Source organism: Ictidomys tridecemlineatus, chromosome 15 (genome assembly GCF_052094955.1).
Source record: "Ictidomys tridecemlineatus isolate mIctTri1 chromosome 15, mIctTri1.hap1, whole genome shotgun sequence".
In the NCBI taxonomy this organism is placed as follows: Eukaryota; Metazoa; Chordata; class Mammalia; order Rodentia; family Sciuridae; genus Ictidomys; species Ictidomys tridecemlineatus.
The window spans coordinates 21,779,569-21,806,266 of NC_135491.1; the positions used below are offsets into that span (position 1 = coordinate 21,779,569).

At 46.1% G+C, this 26,698-nt stretch overlaps 1 protein-coding gene across 16 annotated transcripts in view; it reads right to left on the minus strand.

Moving 5' to 3' along the window:
* Znf536 (zinc finger protein 536) overlaps positions 1 to 26,698 on the minus strand; it is a 431,882-nt gene that overhangs the window by 350,671 nt on the left and 54,513 nt on the right. For 14 of the 16 annotated variants that reach the window (XM_078032215.1, XM_078032220.1, XM_078032227.1 and 11 more), the window contains one exon: positions 25,669 to 25,738. The exons of the other annotated variants lie outside the window; for them this stretch is intronic. The gene's annotated coding sequence lies outside the window, so the exon portion shown is untranslated. The remainder of the gene's footprint in view (positions 1 to 25,668; positions 25,739 to 26,698) is intronic. 16 annotated transcript variants of the gene reach the window in all.

The window sequence follows — 26,698 nt, forward strand, 5'->3', positions numbered from 1 at the left end:
GACTGCCCAAGAGCGTAAGGGTATTCGAGATCAAACCAGGTTATTCTGTGGGGGCGTTTGGAAGTCTGACTGCAGGGCATGGAAAGTTCTGTGGCAGAGAAGGGAAGGTTGGAGAAAAGGAACAGAGGAATCGGGACCTCTTTTTTATCCTCAGAGTCAAGCTTTCTCTGATGACCTCTCTCTCCTACCTGCTGCGGCTGCCTACCCTGCGTGCCCAAGACCCCTCCTGTGGTCAGGGCCACATGCACCTCTCTTAGAGGCATCCTCTCTCAGGTACCCCTGTTCTCCTCTTGCACAATGACAAAGGCAAAGGGCACCCAGGTGTTCAGAAGCCCAGCACCTGCCCCAGCCATGCATTTACTTCCAAGTGACTCAGGAGAAACCTAATTAGCACTTCAATCCCAGGATCTCAGAGTTACAGCAGGACAGGGCTAACTAGGGTTGGGGAAGAGGGGCGGGGAAGGGGAGAAAGTAGATGTTAAGTTGCTTTCAAGAAAGTCTTAAACAGATAACAGGAAGGCCTGGAATGGATATCACCAAAGGTGGGAGGAGAGATCTGAAGGGCGAGTAAATTCAGGGTGATTATCCACTGAGCAGGGATTGAGCAGCTGTTTAGGAGCATAGGAAGAGCGTAGCATCAAAAATTGAGAAAAAAAAATCTGAAAAAAAATAGGATGCTTTGGGAAAAAGCTACTAAATATCGTAAGACCCTAGCATAGCTTGCACCATGGCTTTGTGGGTTTTGTTATCTGCACTGCATTCAGGGTTGCAAGGAGGAAGCCCTAACTCTTTAGGGTGCAGGGTCTTGTAACTGACTCTCAGCATGAAAGACCACGGCCCCTGGGGAGCTCAGGAACTGATGGGATTCTGGTGTCCTCCACTCCCGCCCAGAGCATCCGGAGAGATGAACATAGCCTCAGAAATCCCTGAGAGGCCCCTGGTGACGCAGACGGTGACTGGGGCAGTGAGCAGGGCCAGTCACCGCCCTTAGTGATTCACCATTGGTGCTCCCAAGGAGGTCCCTACGCCTGCCATCGCCAGGACCCAAGAAGCAAGGACTCCTCTTAGGACCCAAGCATCAGGTCAGGGGTCTGGGAGATGGGATCTCCTTGGCCCATCTTGACCAAAACCCACAGGGAAGGAGGACAACCTGAAGCCCTCCGTCACGGCGGAGAGCATGCAGCAGATAATGAGGAATGGGCTTCAGCAAGTAGCCCTCTGCCACTGCCCATCATGATCCGTCCGTCTCCCTGTGGCCCATTATCCAAGTACTTGAACCCTGGATAACAATGAGTTCATAGAGAATGAAAGTGCTCGGCTTTAATTGTCTGTATTTAGTCACGCAAACAGAAGCAATGGTCTGAGAATGGCTAGTTAGCCGCTGACAGCCTCGGCTCCGGAGCTGGCTCCGAGGAGCGGTTACAAATTGTTTTGATGGAGACTCTACCAGAGCAGTAAATTTCCTCTTAAACCTGCTTGCCTGGAACAAGTTCTCTCCCCTTACTCTGTCTTCTCCTCTCTCTCTCTCCCCCCACCCCTTTTCGCCTTAAATGAAATTCCTGCCGCTGCTAATATCCAACAAATAAACATCATTAAGAAATTGAAGGCACTGAAAGAATGTGTGGTTTATGTTAAATTTTCCCCTGTCAATCAATTCTGCATGTCTGCATGAAACCGATGATCGCATCATCGTGTTAGCTTGCCTGACTTGTTCAGCACAAAGAAGGTGGGAATGCTTTCTCGAGCAGGGATGTCAGTACTTGAAAACTCCATCACCATCTGTGCTCATTTTCTGAAAGGGAGAAAAACAACCCCTGTTTAAGAATACAACCAGAACAAATAACTTGAATGTTTGGAAATAAACCGCAGGGTCAAAGAAACTTTCTAATGAAACGGGGAAGCAACAGTATTGTTCTGTTTTTCTAACGCGGGGCTTGAGTACCTTCATCTGCCACATTCTTCGCTCTAAAAATAGATATTAATAATACCCACGGAAAGACCCCGCGCCGTGTGAAATGCATACAAACACGTTTATTTTAAAAGCTTCCGGCTTTCCGGCAGGGCCCTGGGAAAGACCTATGGAGATGGAGATGGAGATGTCTTCTACTCCCCACTCTCTCTGGGATTCAGAGGGTGCAGTCTCTGTATTCAGCGCCTCGCCTGATCTTCCCACTCCTTCCTGCCTCTCCTGAATTTGCTTTTCCCATCCAAGGGGGAACTAGGAACCCCCCAAACACACCCCAGGAGGATGACCCATAAAAAAAAAGGCCAAGGAAGGAAAAACTTTCAATGCCCAACTTTTTTGAGCAAAGCCTGTCAAAGCCACCGTGCGACGCGGAGTCAGAAAGGACTAGAGACGTGAATGGGAACACTGTTCCGCCCTTAATAAACTTATAAGCCAAGAGCATTTTGATCTAATTTTTCTCTCGGCATCTCACCATTGTACTTTGTCATGAGGAGGTCTCACATAAATAATGTAGTGTTCTTATGAAAGTTTTTAAGGCACCCGGAGTTGGACAGCAGCGTTACAAATGATATCCAACACAAAGAATATCAATTAATCAAATGGTAAAACACTACAAGAACTCACAATACACAAGTAGCAGAGGGAAAGATAAATTGATTTCTGCTGCGGCACTGCGCCTTTTCAGCAGCACAACTGTGTGAAAAATACCAGTTAAAAAGGGTGCTGAGGCAGCAAAACCATTTAATACTCCACAAACAGTTATCTAAGGCAACGTCCAATAACCAGACAGTACAGTAATGTGACCTACATACTAACAAAATGATTTTTAGACACCGAAGCCACTCCACACTCGCCCACTTGATACCAGTTAGATAACCAGCATCTCTTTCAACCTTCCCAGAAGTTTAGGTTTTCCTCCTTTTCTTTCCCCCATTTCTATTGAAAAAAAAAAAATGTGTTCATGGGAAGCAACTGGGAAAGCAATCATCAGAGACCAAACTCTCCTTACTTAAGTTAGCTCATTACGTGGGCTACTTCTTCAACCTCGGCACTGTCATGTGATTTTGTTTGTTTTGATTTCCTGTATAGTTTTCCCTTTTGTGTCCTGATGGATATCTTTAAAAAAAAAAAAAACTTTATCCCTGCATTGGAGGGGGAAATTCTTACACTTATGTGAGGACTCCAGTTCTCAGCACTGTTCAGAGATTTTGCAAAGCTGGAGAAAGCAAGTGAGAGGGAAGAGTTGAAAGGTACTGCAGTAGATCCTGGTGTAATTCAGTTGAAGGGACTCTCAGGTACCCTGCTCTCCAAGCTGGCCTCGTCAACAAAGACCCATCCCACAGCACTCTCCCAGAATATCATGGTGCTCTGCATGGGAACATGGAATGGAACCAAGCCACCCAGGGGACAGGCTGCTGGGAGCCAAGGGAGAGCCATCTGCCCTGGTCTTAGCTCAGCTATGACCACAGAGTGACTTTGAGTGACTTGTAGTTCCCAAGCTGTCCAGAGAAGATCAAACCCATGAACCTAGAAGCCTCAGACAACTCTCACAGGCTTTCCTTCCAAGTCCTGACTCCCTCCAGTAGCTGACCATGGGCTGCAGGAACCAGATGTGATGGAACAGATGAGGACTCTGGGCACCTGGAGAGTTCCAATCCTCCGCTCCCTGCTGTGGAGCAAGGCAACCAAGATGGTGCCCAACTAAAGAATCCCTCCCCAGCTGGAGTTGAGTGCCAGCTCTGTAAGTCCTTTAAAAAAAAATCTTCTCTTTCTAAACCTTTCTCCCACCCCATTTCAGTCTTCAGAACTTATGACTGATAATCCTCTTTGTTTCAAGAAAATCATGGTTCACGTGAAAAAAAAAATATTCACAAGATTACACGGAGAGATCGCCAAGTCCCCCTAAAATAATGCCACAGTAGTCAAGTTCATCTCGGTCCACATTTTAAGTATTTTTAGGGGAGTGCTACCTTTTAGGCACCATGCCAATGCGGAGGAAAACCCTATCCCCTCAATCCCTGAGACATGGCAGGTGAACTCCTGGATTTTGTTCTGGTTTTGACACCCACCTCCATAGGTGAGAGTTGGCACCTCCCTTGACGTGTGCTGCAGAAGTTCCCCAGGATGTCACCATCCATCAGCCAGAGCCCGTGTTAATATAGGCCTCCACATAATGAACGGTATACTTTGCAGAGTTCTGTTTCCAGAAAAGAATGATTTAATATCATAAAATAAAGCTTCAGACCTCCATGCCAATTACTGTGTTTAAGGCATCGAAAGCCACCCAAGGAGGTTAGGGGAGCATGCCAGTGTTAAAGGAATGTGTAACCCATCTGCAAAGAGAGGCCAAGTTACGCGGCTTGCTGGGTAAGAGGAGCAACTCGCTAAAAGCTTCAACATAGTGAGAAGAAAATGTCAGACACCGCAACCTCATTGCATCGGCAATAAACACAAGCCAATAACTAAATCATTGTCACCGGCTTTACTTGTGGGTCAGGCTGAGAAATACTGAAACACATAATCAAGTTCTTACTGTATTTTAATAGAAAAAAGAAAAAATAAAAAACATAGCGATCACGGCCCACTGACAATTCCTACCAGTTAGAAAGCAACCAAGGATTGTAGAAGAAGGGGGCTCCCAGTTGAGTGAGTGGGTGTGACCCTCAGTGGACACGGCAGCTATGTGACCATAGCAAAGCACAGAGAACCGTCCTAAGTGACCGTTAGAGGTATGACTGAGTTTTCTCTGAAATCCCAACCAAGTTTCTAAGGGGGAAACAATGAAAAGCTAGAAAAAACAAAAGTATCCGTTAAGTAAAACCAAGGTACCTGAGGGCACAGAGTGGCTGAATCTATTTGCACATGCCCTTTGGCCATGGGAATGCCATCTATGTAATCAGGTGCCCCCGAACACAATAGCTAGGCTTCACTTAGCGGTGGCTAGATTTTGTTTAAAAAAAAACAACAATATTTCACAGATCAGCCAAAAAAAGGGGAAGGTATTTAAGTTATTTTAACATCAAGTGTTTTTCAAAGCTATAAATATATATGAGGGGACTAATTGTAAACTTCTCCCAGAAACTCAAATCCAAATTCATGTTGCCATGCGAATTCAATGATAATAAATTACATCCTTCTAAGTAAAGCATCCGCTGTAATAAAACACCCACCCTAGAGAACTCAGAAGCCCTGATCCTAGCTAAAAGGATTCATGCCTTTGGAATTCTGAGGATATATATTATTTTTCTGTCAGTTCTCTCAACTTCTCTCAATTACTGATGTTCTCTATGTAATGAATTTTCTTGGGTTTGATGTGTGATTATGGTTATATTTTTATCTATATGTTTTGTGGTTCTTGTACTTAAGCTTTTTGCTCACAAATCCTTTATTAAAAGTACTAAATTGTAAAAAGCACATTCATATTTCATTCACTCTTCCATACAGAAATGTGAGTTTTTGCAGCAAACACAGCTGCATAAAAAAAGTTACCATAAAATAACACGCTAGACTATAGATCTCCACGCTTCGAACGTTTCAGCTCAGAAGTAACTTTACTGAACTAGATTCCCAGAGCATTTCCATCCTCTTCCTAAAGCAAACTCATAACTAATTTTTCAGTGTCCCAAATCAAAATCATAGGCTACAGCTGAACTTTGGATCTCATGTACTTTTAGGCAAAAGCCAGGAGCAAACCCATACATGTCTTAAACTCGGCAGGCCCCATGCTGAGATCCGTTGACAATGTGGTTCCTTCTAACAAAAATGTTAGAGGTAAAAGTCTAATAAACCCAAGACACACACATATCCATTTTTATATGCGTGTCATTAGATCTCCATTTGAAATTAACAAGGAGGGTGCAGAGAATAAGCTCCACTGAAGGATAAGATGACTCAGACATGGAGCCAGGTAAGAGGATGACAGAAAGACAAGATCCCCACTGTGTCCTGGGAATTCCAAGGTATTGATCCAAGACCAGCAGAGAAGAGAGAAACTCAAAGCTGAAGTCTGACCAGGGTAAATGAGCATCTCTTTGCAAAACGTCTCTCCGGGGAACGCTCATGCTGGCCTGGTCAGCTAGCAAGCCACTGACCTTTTGGGGAAAAAAAAGGAGTATAGAATTAAAACTGCCAATAAGGCAAAACAATTACTCAACACAGATTTCATGAGCAAATGAATAAATGGGTGAATAATGTGAGCATTTGTCAGTTGCAGTCAGCATAATAAATGAATCTGATATTAAAATTTGGAGAGAAAAAAATCCGACGTGACCCTCTGTCAAATCAAATCACTAAATAGATCCAGAGGTCCCACTCTGGGCCTCCCCCAGTTGCAGAGCTGAGGGTGGACCAAGGGAGGGATGGGTGCCTGATGGCACAGGCCCTTCTTCACTTGCCTGGCCCCTGCTGCCTCACGTCATCAAGAGGTCAGGACAGATGGCCCCAGATGGAAGTCTTGGTCTCAGACCCAGGCCTGCTGTGAAGACTCCTCCAGCTGCCAGAAGGTGAGTTCCTGAACCCCAAACCCCAACCCATAGGCCCTGGGCCACCAAATGGACCCAAACTTGGTAGCAGAATACAGGGCTGGGGCCCCCCTACCACCACGAGGCCCCAGCACTGCTGCCTTTGACCTCCACTGTGAGTGCTAGAGCAAAGCCGAGAAAATACACCTGCAGCTTCTCGATGAGGGGATCGGGGTGTGAGGCCCAGGGTACCTACCTGGAATCTCCCCCAGCCACTCCAGGCCACATCACACCTCCACTCACTAATCACTCTGCTCATCCAACCTGGGACTCGCTACCCCTTCCCCATACCCAGTGAAATGAGCATTTTTTTTTTTTATTTCCTTGATTTGTTTAAATGGGGAAACACAGGGCAGTCAAGAATGGGCCCTGAACGGGTCAGGTAAGGACACCAACCTCCCTCCTTCCCCAGGGATCCTTTCACACTCTCTCTCTGGCCCCTGTGGAAGGCCCTCCCTGGCAGGTGCTCCCCTGGCTTCTTGCTCCCTCTAGGCTTCCTCACCGGCCCTGACCTCACTGGGGAGCACACGCTATCCAGAACACTTGGGGAACCAAAGCCCAGAGGGAATAGGACCTGGGGTCTTTCTTGGAACCAATGAGAAGCCAGACCCTCAGCCTCTGCCTTCAGGCCTCAGACCTCCCAATCTTTTCTGGGCTGCTGCTTTCTTGGGCTCTCACTTGAAAGTGCTCAGAGTCTCAGAGGAACAAAGAGGTTGGGAGGAGAGATGTCTGTTTCCCCCAAGCAGTCTCCTCAACCCAGCGGTAGAAGGACATCCAGGACTCCCTCTGCATGCAGATAGCCCTCCTCTGCGGGAGGCATCCTGGCAAACTCCCGGGCAGACAGATACAGGCATGCCTCTGGCCCTGGGACGTCCCTCCTGCACCATCATGAGAATGTGCCCCTCTCCACTCTCCATCATTTTCTCCCTAAGGGTGAAAGACAGTGCAAGGAGCATGCTCAGAGATGAAGTCGGGCTGATCCACATGCCAAAGCCCTGCAAGCCCTGGCCTGGCGTTCTCTCTGAGGTGCCACACAGCCCTTTCACCCTACTGCTGTTATTCTCCACAGTGGCAAAGCACCACTTTGGGGACCCAGCCACACTGTCAACCCCCAACTGCCTCCAGAGCCATCTCTAAGTCAGGGAATTCACTCCACCGCCCCCTTTCAGGGCACAAGCAACAGGAGATGCCCTGGAGCCCACCAACCACGTTCCCCCCCTTGTTGAATCAGCAAAGTGAGAAGGGCAGGAGACGGGGAACAAATCAGATCCTGGCCCTAGACGGGGAACAAATCAGATCCTGGCCCTACAAGTTCCCCGGGCCTCAGCCTTCCCACCTGTGGAATGGGGTAACAACTTTGGTTTCCTCCTGTCGAGGGCTTCTAGAAGGCTCCCATGAAGAACGCATAAGTGGACAAAGCATGAAAAGCGTCCATCAGGCCAACCCCCGGTTTCCAGCCATGTTTCCCCAGAGGGGGCCCTGAGAAAAGGGGCAGATGCAGGGGTTTGTGTAGGAAGTGACCCCAGGGGAAGCCAGTAGGCTTGTGGAAAAGTGAAGTGGGGAGAGAAAGGAGCCAATGCAGAGGGGGCTAAGCAGACTCTAGACTCTAGACCTGGGCCTCAATCCTGCAGGGGTGCTCTGAGACCTGGATGGGACTCAGCCCAGTGGCACCTGATGGTCTACCATCAGTTCTCGTCCTGCCACTGAGTGAGGGCACTAACTCCCTAGCACTTCTGACCTGTCCCTATTGCAGTCAGTACCCCTAGGAGGAGAGATAGCCCCCGGGCACAGTCATTTGTGCGGGCATCAAGAATCCATCAGGCTATAGGAGCCAGTGGCTGTGTGAACTGAGAGGCGCCAACAACGTCTTCTAACCCTGCTAATAAAAGGGTCATAAATAAACAGGTGATGGACCATCTTTTTATAGCCAACCCCTAGACTGTCTGCTCCCCAGAGAAGCCATGAGCCTAGCTGGCCACAGACACTTAGGGAAATAAACACCTGCTGCAGGCTCTCCTGGGGTATGTGTGCCTGCAGTCAGCCACCTGCCTCTGCCCTGCATCCCCAGGCCTGGCCCTGTCTCTGCATCACACAAACCTGTCACGGGCACAGGTGTGCCAGCCACTGAGCCAACCAGTGAGGGAGGAACCACACGAGGACAGGCCCTACCTTCCAGGAGCACAGGGTCACATCTGGGCGCTGAAGCAGGCTTGACGGCAGTAGGGCTACCAGATAGCATACCCCGTCCCCACTCCAGGAGACCTGGGATATCTCAGAAAAGCCGTCATCACCTGGAGGCTCCTAAATACTTTAAAATGACACTTAACCAAAGCATCTGGAACCAAAAGCATTTGCTGGTGAAAACCTTGGTGTCCATCAAATCCACTGACCCAGACCACCAATTCTTTGAGCACTCCTACTCCAGAAGATTTTCCTACCTTCATATTTCAGTTCCCAATAGAGGGGGCAAATTACATAAAAATCACAGATAGCACAAAGAAAAAAGGCCCCAGCCTCCAGAGAGCTGAGAGTTCAGTCAGAGGGAAAAGGAATCAACTAAGTAACTATAGCACCAAATGTGAAATTATCCCTTTTCCCTCCTCTGCCAGTCAGATCCAGTGAACTAGATCTAAGAGATCCACTCGGGACACACTGAGTCCACTCTATGTGCAGGCTCTGGGCAAGGGCAGGGGGAGGGGGCATGGCCCTGTCCTTGGGAACAGGGGAGGGAAGCAGAGACCAGCCTTGAGGACAGATCAATCTCACGAGTCTGTGAGGACCCAGACATCTCACCTGTCCTGTTTGAAGAACCCCCAGGTCTTTGTGCAATTCCTACAGGACCCTGGATGTGGCAATACCACAGACAGAAGGGACAGAGCCCCAAAGACAAAAAAAACCCCACTGGTCCAAGTCCCCTGGGCAAACTCTGATCTGCTCCTAGAACATGCTCCACATGGCCATGAGCTGAGTCCTCTCTCCTAAGGGACGCGTGGGGTCTTCAAGCTCCTGAGGACTTGCAGAACAGCAGTACAATCTGCTTGGGGGTGAAAAATGGACTCCCTCTTCTTCATCATTAGGATATACTGGTGATACATGAATCTTATTTTAGAATGACGTTCTCTGCCTTACCCTCAAACCTTCTTATTAGTGCTGGGAAAAAATATTGTATACAAACAGTTATTATAAAAAATTATTTGTATAATGTGCTAAAACGTGCTCTACATCTTTATTTAGCATCATCTCCATGAAAGTTTCTCATTTCCTGGTACCTTGACACGGGGTTTGCAGAACCCCTGACACATCCCTCCTAAGCATGTAGAGGGCTGTGTAGACTCAGCACACATCAGCACTAGGCAGAGACCTGTCTGCACCCAACCTGGTAATTCCCATATTCCCTGGGCTTTTTTTTCCCCCCCAGCATCATACATTATATTTAAGTCTCTCCAGCAATACAAATTTCAATTTGGCCAAGCTCTTTAATATTAATAGTTGTCAATCCAAATGCAGAGTGCATAATAAAAAATTTAATCGAAACGAATAGCTCACATATTTCTCTACCTCCTAAATATAGTTACCAATTAGACAAAAGATTTGGTTATATAACTTTGTAGAATTAAGGCCACCTACTAAAGACCACCAGTTAGGGCTGAGAACGCAAAAATGCCTGATTTCATTCTATTCATTACTCTTAAAGATGAAGTACGTCTCACCTCATCGTTCCTTTATTCACAGGAGCAAACTGAACACAGAATTCACAGGCATCAATTCAGGGGAAACTCAGAAGCTAGATTATAATCATAAAGTTACCCATAATGATTAATCCATGGCGTCTACAGGACGTTCCAGCTTACAAGGCACATCCCTGGTAGGAGGAGAGGTTAACAGCAAGGTCACCATCACTAACCCATTCTGCAGACAGTATGACTGAGATTTAGAGACAGAAGTGAGCAGATAGGCAAACCACAGCCAGGGTGGTCCTTGGCACCCAGTGCTCTGAGCCAACATAGCACTTGCCTCATGTCTTACCTCCTTGGACAAAAACCGCATCATTCAAAGGGCTTTTTGTTGTTGTTATTTTGTGTAATGTGAGGACTAAGTTGCTGCTTCTGTTTGCCCTGCTCTTTGCCAAAACCAGCACATTTAACATGGGACCTGCATGGTGGTGGTCCCCCAGGCCCGTCAAAACGAGGACTTCTGGGGCAGGGTAAAAACAAAGGCTGACTTTCTTCCACTGTGATGGCCAGGACCCGATAAGAGTCCAGAACCACAGTTTCAGGGGTGACCCTCTGATGACCCAGCATTTCATAGAATCTCTGAGCTGCCTCTTGCATCAAATCCAACATCTCCTCCTTTCCCAGCAACCAGGAACTGTCCTGGAGAGGCTGAGAGATTAGACCAAGGTTACGGAGCTAGTTAGTGGCAGAGCTGGGACTAGAACCCACACACGCATGCGCACCCAGGCACAGGCGCCCTGTGCTCAAGCATTGAGTTCTTCTATGCACTGGGTCCAGGCCCGGCCAGGCTCCCCCAGTTGCGGTGCATCCTGCTGGGCGTGCAGGGTATTTCTTCTGCAAATTACTCTAGGCCTCTTTTGTAAGCTGCTCTGGGCTCTGCCCTGAGCTACATCAAGCAGGAAGTTTAAATGAAATGGCTCCCAAGTTCCTTAAATGGTTTAATAAAACATATACTGACTGCAATGTGCAGTTTATAGTGGCAAACTATTGCCCCTCAGTTGGGAAAAATGACCTCCAGTCGGCAATATTACTTTCAGCTTCGTGATTCTAGTCCGCCGTTGGCCATTCCCTCAACCCACCGGGCAATTCTTTTCCATAACAAGGCTGGCTGAAGCCGCCGTGTGTACCATTGCCGAAGGTGCCGGCAGTGTGCCTGCAAATGGCCTGTTCTATGATGAGACAAAAGAAAGCGGGCAGATGACACTGACACATAGGGAAGACAGGAACGCTGCTCGGAAAACAGACAGTCGCCAGGAAATAAGTGTAAGGGACTCAGAGCTATTGGAGGAAATTAAAGGGGTGTCAAACAGAAAGCACCATGTGTGTGCATGTGTATGCATGTGTGTGAGTGTGTGTGTGTGTGTGTGTGTGTGTGTGTGTGTGTGTGTGTGTTCCCTATTCAACATCACCCAGAACTGAGATGGGCAAAAAGTTAAGCAGATTCCCGGGGAAAGATCTGCCCGAAGTCCACAGATGATCTTGGCATCTGTAACCATAAGATTTAGAAAATGCAAGGAGAGTAGAATATGAATTTCCAAAACGGCTCTGCTACGTTAATAACAAATAGCTATTAATAACGCTTCTAATCACAAATGCCATTTCCGATATTTGGTGCTGAGAGGTTTTTGCCTCATCTGAAAAGTACAGGAATTTGACTGCCAGAAACTGATGACCTTTTATCCTAAACTGTGCATTGAGATGGCTTGTTAAGCTCATTAGTATTATATGGTGAATTAGATTAGACATTTTATGATTTTTCAAAAAAGGCTTTTTTGATATAAAAAAGCAGCAATTTCCTTTTTTGACATTTTTCATTTTTAAGGCAATAAAAATGGCACATGTGTACCGTGGCATAATGGATTAATTAAGGAATATTATGTTTATCCTAACTCTTAACCGAGTTGTACATCTTCATAACTCACACATAAAAATTAATGCATTATCTTATACCATGGGATGATAGATCTTCTATTTTTACCAAACCTGCTCAGAATACATTGTTCTAAATTGGATTATTCTGAGAAATAGTGAATACCATATTCTGATATCATCAGTCCAAAATTATATTGTTATTTTAAAATGTTATATTATTATATATAAAATCAGAGCTTCCTCTCTACTGCAGCTTTGAGTTGTCAGTTATTCTGGCTCTCAGAAGATCAAGCTTCTCCCTCCACCTATTTTATATCTTCTCTCATTCACAATGGATTTGTTGTTTAAAAAAACACATGCATTGCATCAAAGAATCACTGGACGATGTTTTTTGGCTATTTCTTTGTGTCTTGATGGTAGATGTGAATATAAAAGAATATTCATGCAAGATTCATAAGGGCCCCAGATTTCTAAATCAACAGATGAAAAAAATCCCTAAAAATAATAATGTCCAGATGTTGCTTATTTAAATGAGCTGTTGCCATTTAATGTTGCCAATCACAAAGTGAGAGAATTCGTGAATTTCAAGGTATTCATAATTTACAGAAGATTATGATCTCTTTTTTTTTAATCCAGGAAGCATCCAAGGTTATTAAGATGAGCAATTTCAATAAATACAAATGATGCTCTCACGGAGACCACCTTTATAACCTTGGTCTTGCCCACACTCTCTGGCTGTAGATTCTCCCTCTTATCCAGGCCCCCTTCAGGGGCAAATGTAATTTACCAGGCCCGAAATGCAGGTCGTTTTTAATGTGCTACAAACCTCAGAACTGGACAGACTCTTAGGAATCATATAGATCTAATTTCTCTTCTTATTGGTAAGAAAATTGAGATCCAGGAACTCAAAACATTTGACCCAGGGTCCTGGAACTGAAAAAGAAAAAAGATACTAGAATCCAGCCTTCCGGGGTCCCCCCTGCCAAAATATAGGTTCAGTGTTATATAATCCTGGGTCCTTCTGCAATGCCAAAGGAGCTTGTGGGAAATGGAGATTCCCAGGCCACAACCCAGACCCATATGCTTCTAGGTCTGAGGCCTACCCTTGAAACACTTTCCTTCAGCAATTCCGAAATCAGCCTGTAATCTACTCCCTGGTCCTACGCTCCCTGACTCCAGAGAAGTTTCTTTGGAATGAGACAGGATGGAGGAGTCAGCATCACTGTTCTTCCAGAGAACTTTCAACAGCTCTGGGTTCCTGTAAGGATGTCCATCCCAAAGCTAACACTACCAGGAAATGTTCATTTAAATGATCACCAGGAGATTTGTACTCAAGAGCCTGAAGGGGCACAATGGCAGACACAGCCACCCTGACACCCATAGGACCTCTCTTCGAGAAACCCCAGACTCGAAATGGAACTTCCACGTCTACACTCTGGGCTGCACATGACCCTGGGTTTCCCCGGTCCTCTAGGCTGTATGGCAAGATAAAGGAAGACACGGTCCCCTTACACAGCTGGTGATGCAGGGTGGGGACCACATGAGGACACTGGGCATGCCCATGCCTCTCTGGTCCGGGTGTAATCAAGGAGCTGGGTTCGACCCAGAACTTGTGGCCATGTGTCTTCGATTTCTAAAAGGTGTCTGGAATTTGCCCAAAATTCTAAACGGGAAAGGGTTTGGGGAAGGACCTGGTAGAATTTCTGAAAGAGGGGCACAAGGTTTACGGGGTAAACGTAATTCACAAGGTCACTGTGCAAGGCCAGTGGCTCCCGATGCCTGCCACCTGAGCCCCCATGCCAGATCACATGTATTGCCATAAAGGTGGGCTCACCCCACAGGCTATCCCTTTATCCCTGAGAAAGGGCTGCCTTTCCCCCCAGTACACAGCCACTCCTTAACTTGAGCTGACATTCTCTCTACAAATCCTAGGATAATATTTGCAGGTCACTTGCATCCTAAGTGACCTGCAAAAAAAAAAAAAAAAAGGAGTGCCAAGCCACCCCTGGTAGATCACAGTTATGTGTGTGCTGGGAAACACGATTTGAGAGAGACACAGCTCCAAGATTTAAAAACACCTGAGCCACCTCACTTGAACAGGTTTTTTTTTTTTTGTTTTGTTTTTGTTTTGCTTATTTGTTGATGTCATTTTTGGGTTTGTTTTGTTTTGTTTTAGTTCAGGAATAAAGCCTTCAAGCATTTTTTTTTTTAAAGTGGCTTAGGTTAGGATCAAAAACAGTCTCTTAACAAAAGCACCTAAGTAGATAGTTCATTAAACTGGATTCAAACTTTACCCCACATATCATGGCTGGGCATACTAAGAGATTATGTAATTACATCTAGAAAGACTTCGGTAACCAGGTGCCCAATAGCAATCACAGTAGAGTCTCGGAATACGCAGCCTTTCTCTAAATCCATCTACTTTTAAGTTGAAGACAGAACACGGACACATTGAAGGGAAGGAAGATCCTTGGGTTAGACGTTGAACTGCACTTCAGGACATTTCTGAAGTTGGAGGGTCTCAGTATCAAGTACACAGGGAGGCAGCATAGTTTTGGATCTATGGAAGGGTCTTCTTGGTGAGGATCTTGTACCTGATTTGGGGACATCTCACACAACTCCGCTTTCCTCAGTAAGCTTGGCTCTCACCTTCTCTCTGCTGACACCAGTTACAAACACTTAGGCCCAACACACATCAGAGGAAGCCGGAACAAATACAAAGATGACAGGTGGCTCCAACGAGGGCTAAAGGATGTGGCCATCCTTCCCTGACCAATAGGGCCAACTGTCATTGGAAGACCACATGTTTATCTGTGCCTCCCTTCCTCCTAGCAGGGAGGCCCCCCACCTCTGAACTGAGCCCACTGGGTGAACAGGGAGAAGAACTAGCTCTGGCACAGTCTCAGCAAGAAGCTGTTGTGGTGGACGCATTCCTAATCCCCCGGGGATGCTGGAAGCAAGCTGCAGAAACAGAACATGGACTTTGAAGAGATCCACCCGCCCCTCCCAGACAGGCCCTGGATGACTCCCAGAATCTCCTCCCAGACGCTTCTATACAATCAAGGGCCAAACGAAGGGCTTCGCCCAAGAGGAAACTCACTGGCCAGGAGGTATTGGACATTTGGGACTTGGACCAAGAAGAGACAACCACAGTGACTTCTCCCAAGGAGAGGGCTGCCCTGGGTATTCAGGACCTCTGAGCTCTGTCACCTGCACCCAGACAGTGGGACCTGGACAAAGCTGTCAACACTGTACTCCATGGCCCTGACCTGCCAGTGGGTCTCACTGTCCTATAGCTTAACCGGAGCTACTGCTCTCTTCCACACCTGGGAGGCAACACCAAATACTCATCTTTGAAATGGGATAATGGCAGCACTCATTTCATGAGGTCGTTGCAAGAATTAAATGAGATCATGCTTATCAAATGAGAACCGGGCTTGACACCCCCGGGCAATAGGCACTGGCAGCTGCACCCATGTGATGTCATCAGAGGCTGAGCTGCCCAGCACTGGGCCAGGCCCCATGGAAGCCTCACACAAGGTGTGAACACTCCTGCGTAAGAGGGAGCTGGGCCTTCAGCATGTGAAACACTTGCTGCAGGGCAGGACAGGATTAGGGGCTGTCATGGCCATGTCTGGCAACAGGGTGACCAAGGAGCCTACCTGGTTTCTCTCTCAGCAGAAGAGTCAGCATTCACCATCCCCAGGATTAAAAGTCTTGTGTTTTCCAGAGGTTTTTAAACATTTGTCTTCTACCCACAAATCTTTTTTTCTAACAAAAGTTTACCAAGGCAAATATAAAACAGATGTGCACAGAGTGACCCTGGACGGAGGGCTCTGGGTGTCCTGGACCCAACAGCTCCGGCTCCCTCCAGATCTCTGTTTAATGACTTAGCTGATTACATGAAAGCCAAGTTCCTCAAAGTTTAGCCCCTGGATCAGCAGCATCAGCTGCTATGCAGAACTTGTTAGAAATTCAAGTTCCTACATCCTACCCCCAGAACTTCTGGATGGAAAAATCTGAGTTGGGGCCCAAAGCTGTTTTGTCACCATTTCTCCAGGAGATTCTGGTGCCTGATGAAGTTGGAGATTCACTCCACTACACCAGTGGTCCATGCCCTCGTTATATATGAAGAGGGCTCTCCAAGTTACCCCACTCTCTACAAGCCAGTTCATGATTTGATTGGTTTGGGTGAGACCCAGACATTGGTGAGTCTTAAAAATCTCCCCAGGTAATTCTAAATTGGCCGGCGAGGTTAAGAGCCACCCATCACAGTCCTTATTACTCAAAGTCTGGTCCAAGGACCAGCAGCACAGAGTTCCCTGAGAATCTGTTAAGTGTGTGGAACCTCTGCTCCCCCAGGCCTACTGAATTGGAATCTACATTTTACCAAGATCCCAGGGGCTTTTCATGTACATCCTGACACCTTTATCTAGGTTATTCTGTATAAGAACTGAAAAGAACCTAAAGCACCATGTGGCCCAAAGCACTCACCCTCCAGGTAGGAATCTGCGGTTGTATTGTCCTGAGACTTCTCAAGGTCACCCAGGCTGACAGCAGCAGATCAAGGGTTGGAACCAGCTTCTTTACTCCAGAACCAGCCTTCCTTTCCACACCCACACAGCCTCCATCTGAGCAGGCTTGCCTCAGCCTTCCCTTAGAACATTCTCTCAGTCTGCAATCCTGAGGCCTCAGAGAGAGAGAGAGGGGGTTGGTGGCCACCCCACTGAACTATCCCCAAACTGCTTCTAGGTCATTTGCACTCAATGTCTTATTTCTGGAGTCCTGGCAATACTTGCAGGAATATCATATTTCTAGAAAATTGAAGTCATAAACACACACACACACACACACACACACACACACACACACCTCCCCTGAGAAAGTCCCTTCCCCTCTGGGCAGCAAGCTTCTCAATATTAGGGGCCACCTCCCATTCGCTAGGACTGAGCATAGAGACTCTGGATAAACACAGAGCTAGTTGTCAAGAAACACTGAAAGAACCAGAGGCAGCAAAGTCGAGGTCAGATGAGATTGTGAGCTCTGTCACCACCACCTACTGGGCCACCAGGCAGCCAGAGGCTACACCAGGCCAAGACCTCATCTTAAAACAGATAAAAGGCCATAGACATCCCTGTTTCCAAAACACATGAGCATAAGACATCACACTTAATCTCAGGTGCAGAATAATCACCAGACTCATTCATTCCTCAAATATTGACCAAGTACCTACTAGGTACAGGCCCTGTGCTTGGAGCAGTACTGCAAATCCTCAAGGATGAAATTCAAAATCCAAAGTCATGGCTGTCTTTCCTACAATGTGCTAACATGCCCATCACATTCTCGTCCTACAACTCAGATTATCCTACTCTCCTTTGTGTCAGATGAATGGAGCCAGAAAGCTGTAAGGGTAAGGGTGCAGCTCGGCTGGACTTAAAACCACAGCCAAAAGTTGATGAAAAACACTGTTGTGCTTCCCACTGGGACCACGTGAAGCCCATTGTTGAAAGGCAGTAGTCACTGGGGGGGAGGTGTCACGCATTCCCAAACCGAAAAGGAGAGCCAGGAACTAACACTTTTGCCTGAAGTAGGCTCAAGACCAACCATTCCCAAGGGCGTCCCCCCCTCCCCCAGCATCCTCTCCATACCGGGATGGATAGAATATTTCCATAGCGCATACAAATATGTAAAATCAGCCAAGACTTTTCTCTCCATTGAAGAAAGAACAAATAACTATCCATGCTTTGTGTTCTGTATCAAGAACTATCAGAAGGCTCCTGGTACCAAAGTCCACTCATCCTGGTGGGTGGAGAAGGCGGTGAGGAGGGGAGGAGGCAGGGAGAGTACAGCCTGCCCCTTACTAGCAACTGTGTGCCAACTGACTTCTGAGCCTGTGAGACCTAGGGAGTGCCCAAGACTGTCTCTGAGAAACAGGAAAGCAGATCTCTGCACTTAGAAAGTGCATACAAATACGTAAGATCAGCTAAGGGCAACAGTATCTATGCCAGGATTCTTTCCAAACAGCGTGTGGCTGAAAAGAATGAGGAGAAAAGGATCTACCAACACATCCCCTGGTATACCCCAGTTTTCTTCTCCCTGGATGATGGCAGTAATAAATAATTTATTTATTTATTTGTTTTCCAGTAGAATGCATTTTGACACATAGTACACAAATGGAGCACAACTTCTCGTTCCTCTGGCTGTACAAGGTTCAGAGTCACTCTACTAGTGTAATTATACATGTATGGAGGGTAATACTGTCTGTCTCTTTCTATCATCCTTCCCATCCCCACAACCCCACTCCTCCCCTGTCTCCCCTCTACACAAACCAAAGTCCCTTCATTCTTCCCTATCCCCCCACCCCACTATGGATCAGCATCCACTTATCAGAGAAAACATGAGGCTTTTGGTTTTTGGGGGGATTGGCTTATTTCACTTAGCATAATATTCTCTAGTTCTATCCATTTACCTACAAATGCCATAACTTCATTCTTCTTTAGGGTTGAGTATATGCCGTTGAATAATAATTCATTTTCTAATGCAAGAAGAAGTTATCCATTGACTTAGCTTTTCCTCTAATCCCAAGGAAGCGTTGTGCATGTGGGCAGGCCTGCACCCTGAAACCATTGCCTTCTTCAGCAGAATTGAAAGGTCCCATCTTGCCATACAATGCAGGGCTTGGGTTTGACAATTTACATATAATTAAGCAGTGGGTGTAGCTCGGTGGTAGACCATTTGCCCAGCCTGCACGAGGTGGATTCCTGATACTACCCAAAAACACTGCATTTAAGAAAGAAAGGAAGTTCCAGCTTACCTAATGCCTCCTCCAATTTCTATCTTGTCTCTCAATTTACCATTTCTCTCAATGACAATATCATATTTTAGTATAATTGTGAACTTTTTTTCTCCACCTGAGCTAACCTTAGGTTTACTAAAAATTCCAGTTCCCTGCAAAGAGCAATCTTTGATTGATTCCAGCAGCTCAGGAGGCTGAGACAGGAGAACTGTGAGTTCAAAGCCAGCCTCAGCAACAGTGAGGTGCTAAACAACTCAGTGAGACCCTGTCTCTATATAAAACACAAAATAGGGGTGGAGATGTGGCTCAGTGGTCAAGTGCCCCTGAGTTCAATCCCTGGTACCCCCCCCCCCCAAAAAAATGAATGATTCATTTAAAGTAATGGCACGGAATGCAAGACTGGGAGACACAGGGACAGGCACATGAGTCCTTTCTCCCTCCATTTTTCAGATATGTGGCTTGTACAAGTAGCTTGTCTTTGCTGATGCTCAGTTTCTTTGCAGAGTGGATTTCTGGGACATAGAAAGTGGATTTCTGAGGGTAAAAAGCTCTTACCCTCAGGAGGGGCTGGCAAACATTCCCAGTTTAGGGTCAGGTGATGAATATTTTTGACTCTGCAGGGTGGTGACAACTACCCAACTCTGCCACTGTACGGCTTGAAAGCAACCACAGACCAGGTGTAAATGAATGGACATGCCTGGGAGCCAATAAAACTTTATCGACAGAGCCTGAAATTGGTATTTCACATAATTTTCACGCATCATGAAACTTTTTAAAAAGTTTTCCAACCATTTAAACATGGAGAAGCCATTCCAAGCTAGGAGACCACATAAAGATGGACAGAACCATCATCACAGCCACCTCACACACATTAGGTGTGCTGTTGATGGTGATATAACTAACGTAGTACAAACATGGTGGAAGACAGCATGGCCATTACCAAAAAAACTAAAAATAGAACTACCATATGAACCAGTGACTCCACTTCTGGGCGAATCCCCGAAAGAACTGAGAGCTGAGTCTTAAAGAAATGGGTCAACCCAGGCTCATGGCAGCACTAGTCACAATAGCTATGAGTGGAAGCCACCCAAATGTCCATCCATGGGTGGATAAAGAAAATGTGGTATCTACCTACAAGGGAATGTTATTTGGCCTTTAAAAAGAAAGAAGTCCTATCATGTGATGCAGCATCGATAAACTTTGAGGACATGATACTAAGCTAAATACTACCACTCCAAAGAATAAATACTATATGGTTCCACTTATATGAAATAACCTACAGTAGACACATTCCTAGAGACAGACGGTAGGACAGCCAGTGCAGGGGTTGGGGGCGGGGAGAACAGGGAGTTGTCCCTTGGCTACAGCATTGCCATTTGGGAAGATCAAAAGTTCTGTTGGTGGTTGGTAGTGATGGTTGCACAATGATGTGATCGTCACCCACCAAACATTTTAAACTGCATACTTTAAAATGACTGAGATGGTAAATTTTATATTCTGTGTATTTCACAGCGATTTTCTTTAAATTCTTAAACTTCATAAAAGTAAAACGGGTGGTGTGCTCTCTATGACTGACAGGCCATAGCTGACCAATCCTTGGCCTGGGAGGCATAAAGACAGCACAGTGTACACCTCAAAAAGAGGAAGAATGAGTGGAAGGGTATCAGGATTACACGTGCAAAGAGTGCTCCAAGGCACATAAAGATATTTCTAAGACGTACTCTTTCAAGCCTTGCCAAGCACCCATCCTGGAGCCAATAATCATCTGGGCATAGACACAAATATAAAGAGAGAGACATCCCTGAGCCTTGCAATCCAACCTTTGCATCCTCACACCCCCATGCAAAGGAAGACTGCCTGTGCCTGATGATGGGCCCATGCTGGGGTGCACGGGGGGGGGCGCCCTGGGAGCCAGGGGTCAGGGGCAATTAGGCCACTCAGGCACTTACATGGCTCCTGTATGGAGGTGCACCCTCCTTGGAGTGGTCAATGATCTTGTCAGGGACAGAAAAGTTCAATGACTACAAGGGTGAGTTTAATTATATGTTGTCGCTGACTAGCAGTGGTTACGATGGTACAATTACACATGTAATTTATCAGCAAGATACTTGCATACATAATAAACCAAAAGCAAAACATTAAATTTCAGTGGAATCTAAAAATATAAAACTGGGCCGTGATGTGGAGCACACTCACTTGCAAGGGGATGGAAGAGCGAAACCATGGGTGTCCCCTCCCTGTCAAGAGCAGGCAGTTCCCACCCACGGTGACCACGTGGCTTCCATCCCAGAAATGCACTCCCCACCCACCACGTAAATCCCAAACCCCCAGTGGTGTGTCAACAGCACGCCTTCACAGAGGAAACGGGACTGAGAAACTGGCTTAAGAAACTCACCAGCCCTTCTGACACCCTCTGAACTCGCTAACCAAGGTCCCCAGAGGGTGCTGGGGAGACCACATGCCTGGCAATGTCTGGGGGTTCCTAGCCCTGGTATGAGCCAGAGGAGAAAAAGTTAATTACCTGAAAATGATCTATACTTTCATTAATTTTGAGTCGAGAGGGAGAAAAGAACCAAAAAAATTACTGAATAGAAAAAAAATGAAAATAATAACAGCCACTCACATTTATTAAATGCCTACTTAGCGCCACTGTTGAGTGTATCACAGAGTGTGATCTATTGCACTGCCATTGCTGTTATTCCCAATTTACAGATGAGAAAATGGAGGTGTAAGTCCAGTGACATGCTCGTGTAGTAAGTGGGTCCTATGTCAGCATTCCAACCTGGGAAAACTGGGTCCAGAGCACGCATGTTTTTTACAGGTTTCCAGGCCTGGAATGGCAACTAATTGATCTCTCTTTCTTCTTCATTATATTCTCACTGGTACTGCCATGATGTCCATTGCTCCATAATTTGACAGTCGAGGATGGGGTGACCAGGACTATTCTCATCACATGAGCTGTTTCCTAGTAGATGGGTACATTGTATACACCATGCCTGGGGATTGGGGACCCTACTCCCCAGAGTCTCAGTTAATCTCTTAAAGATGGTCAAGTCTATACATTCATCCATCTTTTTTTTTTTTCAAAAATATCAAGCGTGATGAGTCTGAAGAGGATACACTAGAGCCTCTAAAATACATGAAATATACTGTATGCTACAGTTTTGCCCAGGAGATGGTCATTTGGTCACACGGACAAGATGGGAGGGCCAGTTTTCTGAGACTCATGAATTCCTCATCCATGCTCTACTTTGAGAGCGGTCACCTTCTCCTGCTTTGTCTCCATGTCTTCAGTCCAGGTCATCCATATGTATGCCCTATGAGACTTTTAAACATATTTTTACAACAAAGTGGTTTTCAGCTCACAGAGATTGCCTAGCATGATCTGAGACATGTTTTTCTCTTCTATTAAAAAAAAACTAGATTGCAAAGAAGAGATAATGAGAATGCCTTTCTATAACTGGCCATTTTGAAATTAAAAAAAAAAAATTGGGAGGCCATGGGGTGAAGAGATGGCAAAATAGGTATTTTCTTTGGCCAACTGGGCCCACTATTGTAAGGTTTATATTAGAGCTGGAGATAGAATCCTATCTCCCACCCATCGGGCCATTCCTTCATCTCTCCACCTACCCATCCATCCATCCACTAATTATCCATCCACCAATCATCCATATACCCATCCATCTACCCAACCACTCACCCATCCTTCCATCTACCGATTATAACCTACTGTGTTTTAGGCACCATTCCAGGAACTAGGGAGGTTAACACTGAACATAAAAGGTCCCAGTCCTCATCAGGCACACCACTGCAGTAGGACAAACAGACCAGAAATAGGCAAAGAAGGAGGAGGTCACCAGAAAGCTTTCCTGCAATACACATCACAACACATTTGGAATCTTCCTCACACAAAGGTAAATTAAATCCATTTGCTCATTTGTTGTTATCATCAAAGATCAGTTGTAAAAACAAACAAGAGTGTCTCATATGGAAAATGTTAATGGGTTCAAAAATGTATTCCAATGTGGCGGAATCATCTGAGGGTAAATACTGCAGGCAATATTTTTATGACAAAAGCTTTATTTCTCATCTTCTCTATCCTTGATTTAAATATATACATGTATGTGGGTGCACACATATCAAGATTCAAGTATTTCAATATAAATTTTGTATTCAAATACTTTTCCTGATTTCAGTTGATTGCATATTTCGAGCCAATGTTGCAACAGTAATTTTTGTTCTGAATCAAAAACAAGGATCTCTCTCTCTCTCTCTCTCTCTCTCTCTCTCTCTCTCTCTCTCTCTCTCTCTTTTTCTCTCTCTCTCTTCCTCTCTCTCTTTTTCTCTTTCTCTCTGCCATGCTCAACACCTTCCTCCCCCTCTTCCCTGCCCTGCTGCCAACACTCTAGCCCTAAGAAGCCCAAATATCCAAGCCACTGTCAGAGCTGAGTGGTATCAAGAGCAAAACCTGTTTCTTCCCATTTATTTCTTGCTGAAGGTTTCTGGGGCTGTTTGGGGCCGAGGCTCTGGCTAAAGCCACATCACAAAGCACCGCCCGCCCCCCCCCCAGAAGGACAAACCTCCCCACTTTGACTGGAGTGTGTAATGGTTTGAATACATCTCTCCTGCTCTACAATAATGTCATCCTTGGTTGACACAGATTTTAAAGCCCTTTGAAAAGGTGGAATGTTATCAATCATGAGCGTGACTATAATGGGATTTAAGTGGAAGAAGCGAAGATCCAGGACCTCACTCGGGCCAGGCTCTGTGGCAGAAGAGGAGGGAGAAAGAAGAGGACCGTGTTTCAGCCAAGAAAAGGAAACAGTGTGTGCGGTCATCCGCCCGCCCTCTCTCCCAAAGATGTTCAAGAAGCACCATGAAACTCAGCAGCTGTGACGGGAAGACCCCAAATGCCCCAACGTGCCTGCTGTGCCTGTGTCACCTTAGACCAACGGTTCTCTCAAAAGGGCTGATTGGGTCCCCTCCGCAGGGGATACTTGGGGATTCCTGGAGATGCACAGGGTGTCACAGTGGGCGGAAAGGGGTGTGCCCCTGGCCTCTCATGGGTAAAGGCCAGGGATGCTGCTAAATCTCCTACCATACACGTGACAGCTTCCCACACCAAAGAATTATCCAGCCCCAAATGTCAATAGAGCCAATGCTGATGGAGAAGCCCGTGTCAGACCCGGACAGGCTAGCCCAAAGCTATGGATGGAGAAATTGCTGAGAAAGTGGTAAGACACTGCTTCCCCGTCTCTGCCACCCCACCAGTGTGCCACCAAACTGAGGCAGGTGACCGAAAAAAGGACAAAACAGATTGAGGAAAGAAAAGCAACTTGGAGCCAAATGACTTCCTCTTCTGCCTTTTGATCTAAGATGCACCTTCTTTATTATAAGTCTGAAGGGCCTGGAAATTCAGCTTTTTTTTTTTTTTTTTTTTTAATTCAAGGCAAAATAACCCTGGACCAACAAAAACAAAATAATCTCCATGGCAGATCACTGGGACTGTCAGGTCTTCTGTTTGACAAATCACAATGGTGCCTACAAATGTAGAATTCACCCATCAAGCCCAATCACATGCCTGGGATTACTAAGGCAAAGAATTGTGAATTTCATTAAATATGTTAAAGGGGAAAAAATCAGCTTTGAAAAATAGTAATCCTGTCTTTCAACAAAAATATTATAGGAAGCTATGAATTTGGTAGATCCGAATAGGATGTTGGTACATGTTTTACTAAGGTAATATAATGGCACACTATTATTAGATCACATTAATCATTACTGTGCCAACGGCACTGACAGCCCCACTGAAAAGGATTGAAAGGCCTGGTAATGGATATAAATTACCCATTGTGTGATAAAAGGATTTTTACTAAGAAGGTAAGAATAAAACAGCAAATTTCTAATATAACTGTTGTGTAAAAACCAAAATAAAAGTAATCCTCGGTCAGTAATATCCACAAAATCAGAAGTAAGCACTTTTCCAACAAGATAAAGTCACAATAAAAAAAATATATATTCGGTACAATATAAAATTAATTTCTGAGTGCATAATTCCACTATCAATTTCCCTGGTTTATGGAGTGACCTCAGAGATGCATGGTCAGGAGAAGGTGGGCTCCACTAATTAGATCTGAGGGTGAGTTTACAGAGATATCAGGGGCAGCCTCACAGGGGGTCACGGAAGGCATTGAGTCCATGCACCGCCCCTCCTGCCACATTTGATTTTAAGCTGTTACTGGCCTCTATGGCGGGAATCTGCTCCATCGCTGAGTGTGATCTTGCGTCTGATTGAGATAAACACGGAGGTGCAACAAGGTTTCCTCCCAGACTGGGCCAGCCCACCAAATCACAGGGTGAGCGTTGGGGACAGGATGGCACCCAGGTGGTGCTCACGTGGGGTCACCTGGCTTACAGCAGCCTCACCAGGTCACCAGCTCTGACTCCAGGTTACCAGCTGGTGAACGAGCAGGGACTCAGGGTGTCACTCCAGAGAGAAAGAAGTCGCCCTTGGAGGACTTTGCCCCTTTCTGAGCCTCAGGAGCACGTCTTCGTGCTGCGTGTTACACCCCACCCAGCAGACCTGGAACCCCTTCGCCCTCCCGGAGACCTTGGAGTCTGGAAGTTTCTCTGCAGCCCCCCCCCCCCACCCTCAGAGTAAAAGGGAGAACCTAGGAAGACTCTTTACTCAGCACAAACCCAAAGAAGACAGCCTGGACTCCCCCCACAGACGCACAGACAGACACAAGTTTCAACAAGCTACAAAGCGATGATCCTTACCCGGCAAGTCTTAAAGCAATGAGGCTCCCTCCTGGGTCAAGGATATTCTTAAAGCCGTGGTGGTCAGGAACTGCAAAAATAAGACCTGTTAGAAACTTCAAATGTCAAACACATAGGCTTCGACAAGCATTCGTTCAAGGTAACGATTGGCTGGGTTACTTGAGACCCTGAAAATATTAAGTAGCACCCCCCCCCCCGCCCCAATTCCTTGAGCAATTTACAAAATGGGAACTCTGTGACCTTGGCTGCAGTGAGCCAGATTTACTTAGCTCCTTTTAGGTGGGAAATCACCACTTGAAAAAAAAAAAAAGGCAGGGGGGGGGTAGGGTGCAAGGCTTCTAACCATCTCTTCTCTAGAGGGGACAGAAGAAATAAGAGCAAATAAGGCCTGGTTCCCTGGCTCCTTCTCTCCCTTGGGATTCTGAGAGTAAGGAGCATGCAAATACTCAAGGTTCCTTGTTTTCTCCCTGATTTATGGAGCCCCCTACAGTAGACCAAAATTCCACCCAAATTTCAGTTGGCGGAACCCATTCAGTGGCCAGGGAAATACTCAATGGATCCCAAACGGGAATCTGCAATGAACCGAAGCTCTGGGATGTTGTGTTTGGCATTAAAGCCCTCTCTCCTGAACCAAGATCGGGAAAGCAGCAGCCAGTTAGATTTTCTACTTTTTGCTCTGTGTTATAAATGAAATCAGTCCCACGTAGATGATCTCATCTACCGGGGCATGTGCGGGTGAGATAAGGCATAGCGGGAAAGCTGGTGCGCTCTCCACTGTGGCTTCAGGAGTCATCAGCTCGGAGAGTCAGGTCAAACCCTCAACCGGTGATTTCCAGCACCCCCTTGTCCAGAGTAATCCAGAATCTAATTTGTTTTGCCATCTTACAGAAGAGACATTATAGGGCAAGCAAAAGTCCTCCCCTGATAGATGGTGTTTTGCCAAACTGAAGTTATACATTCAGATCAGAAAAGCCAGAACTCCGCTATAGATTCAGGAATGCTGTTCTGCAAATGGGACACCAGAAGATGC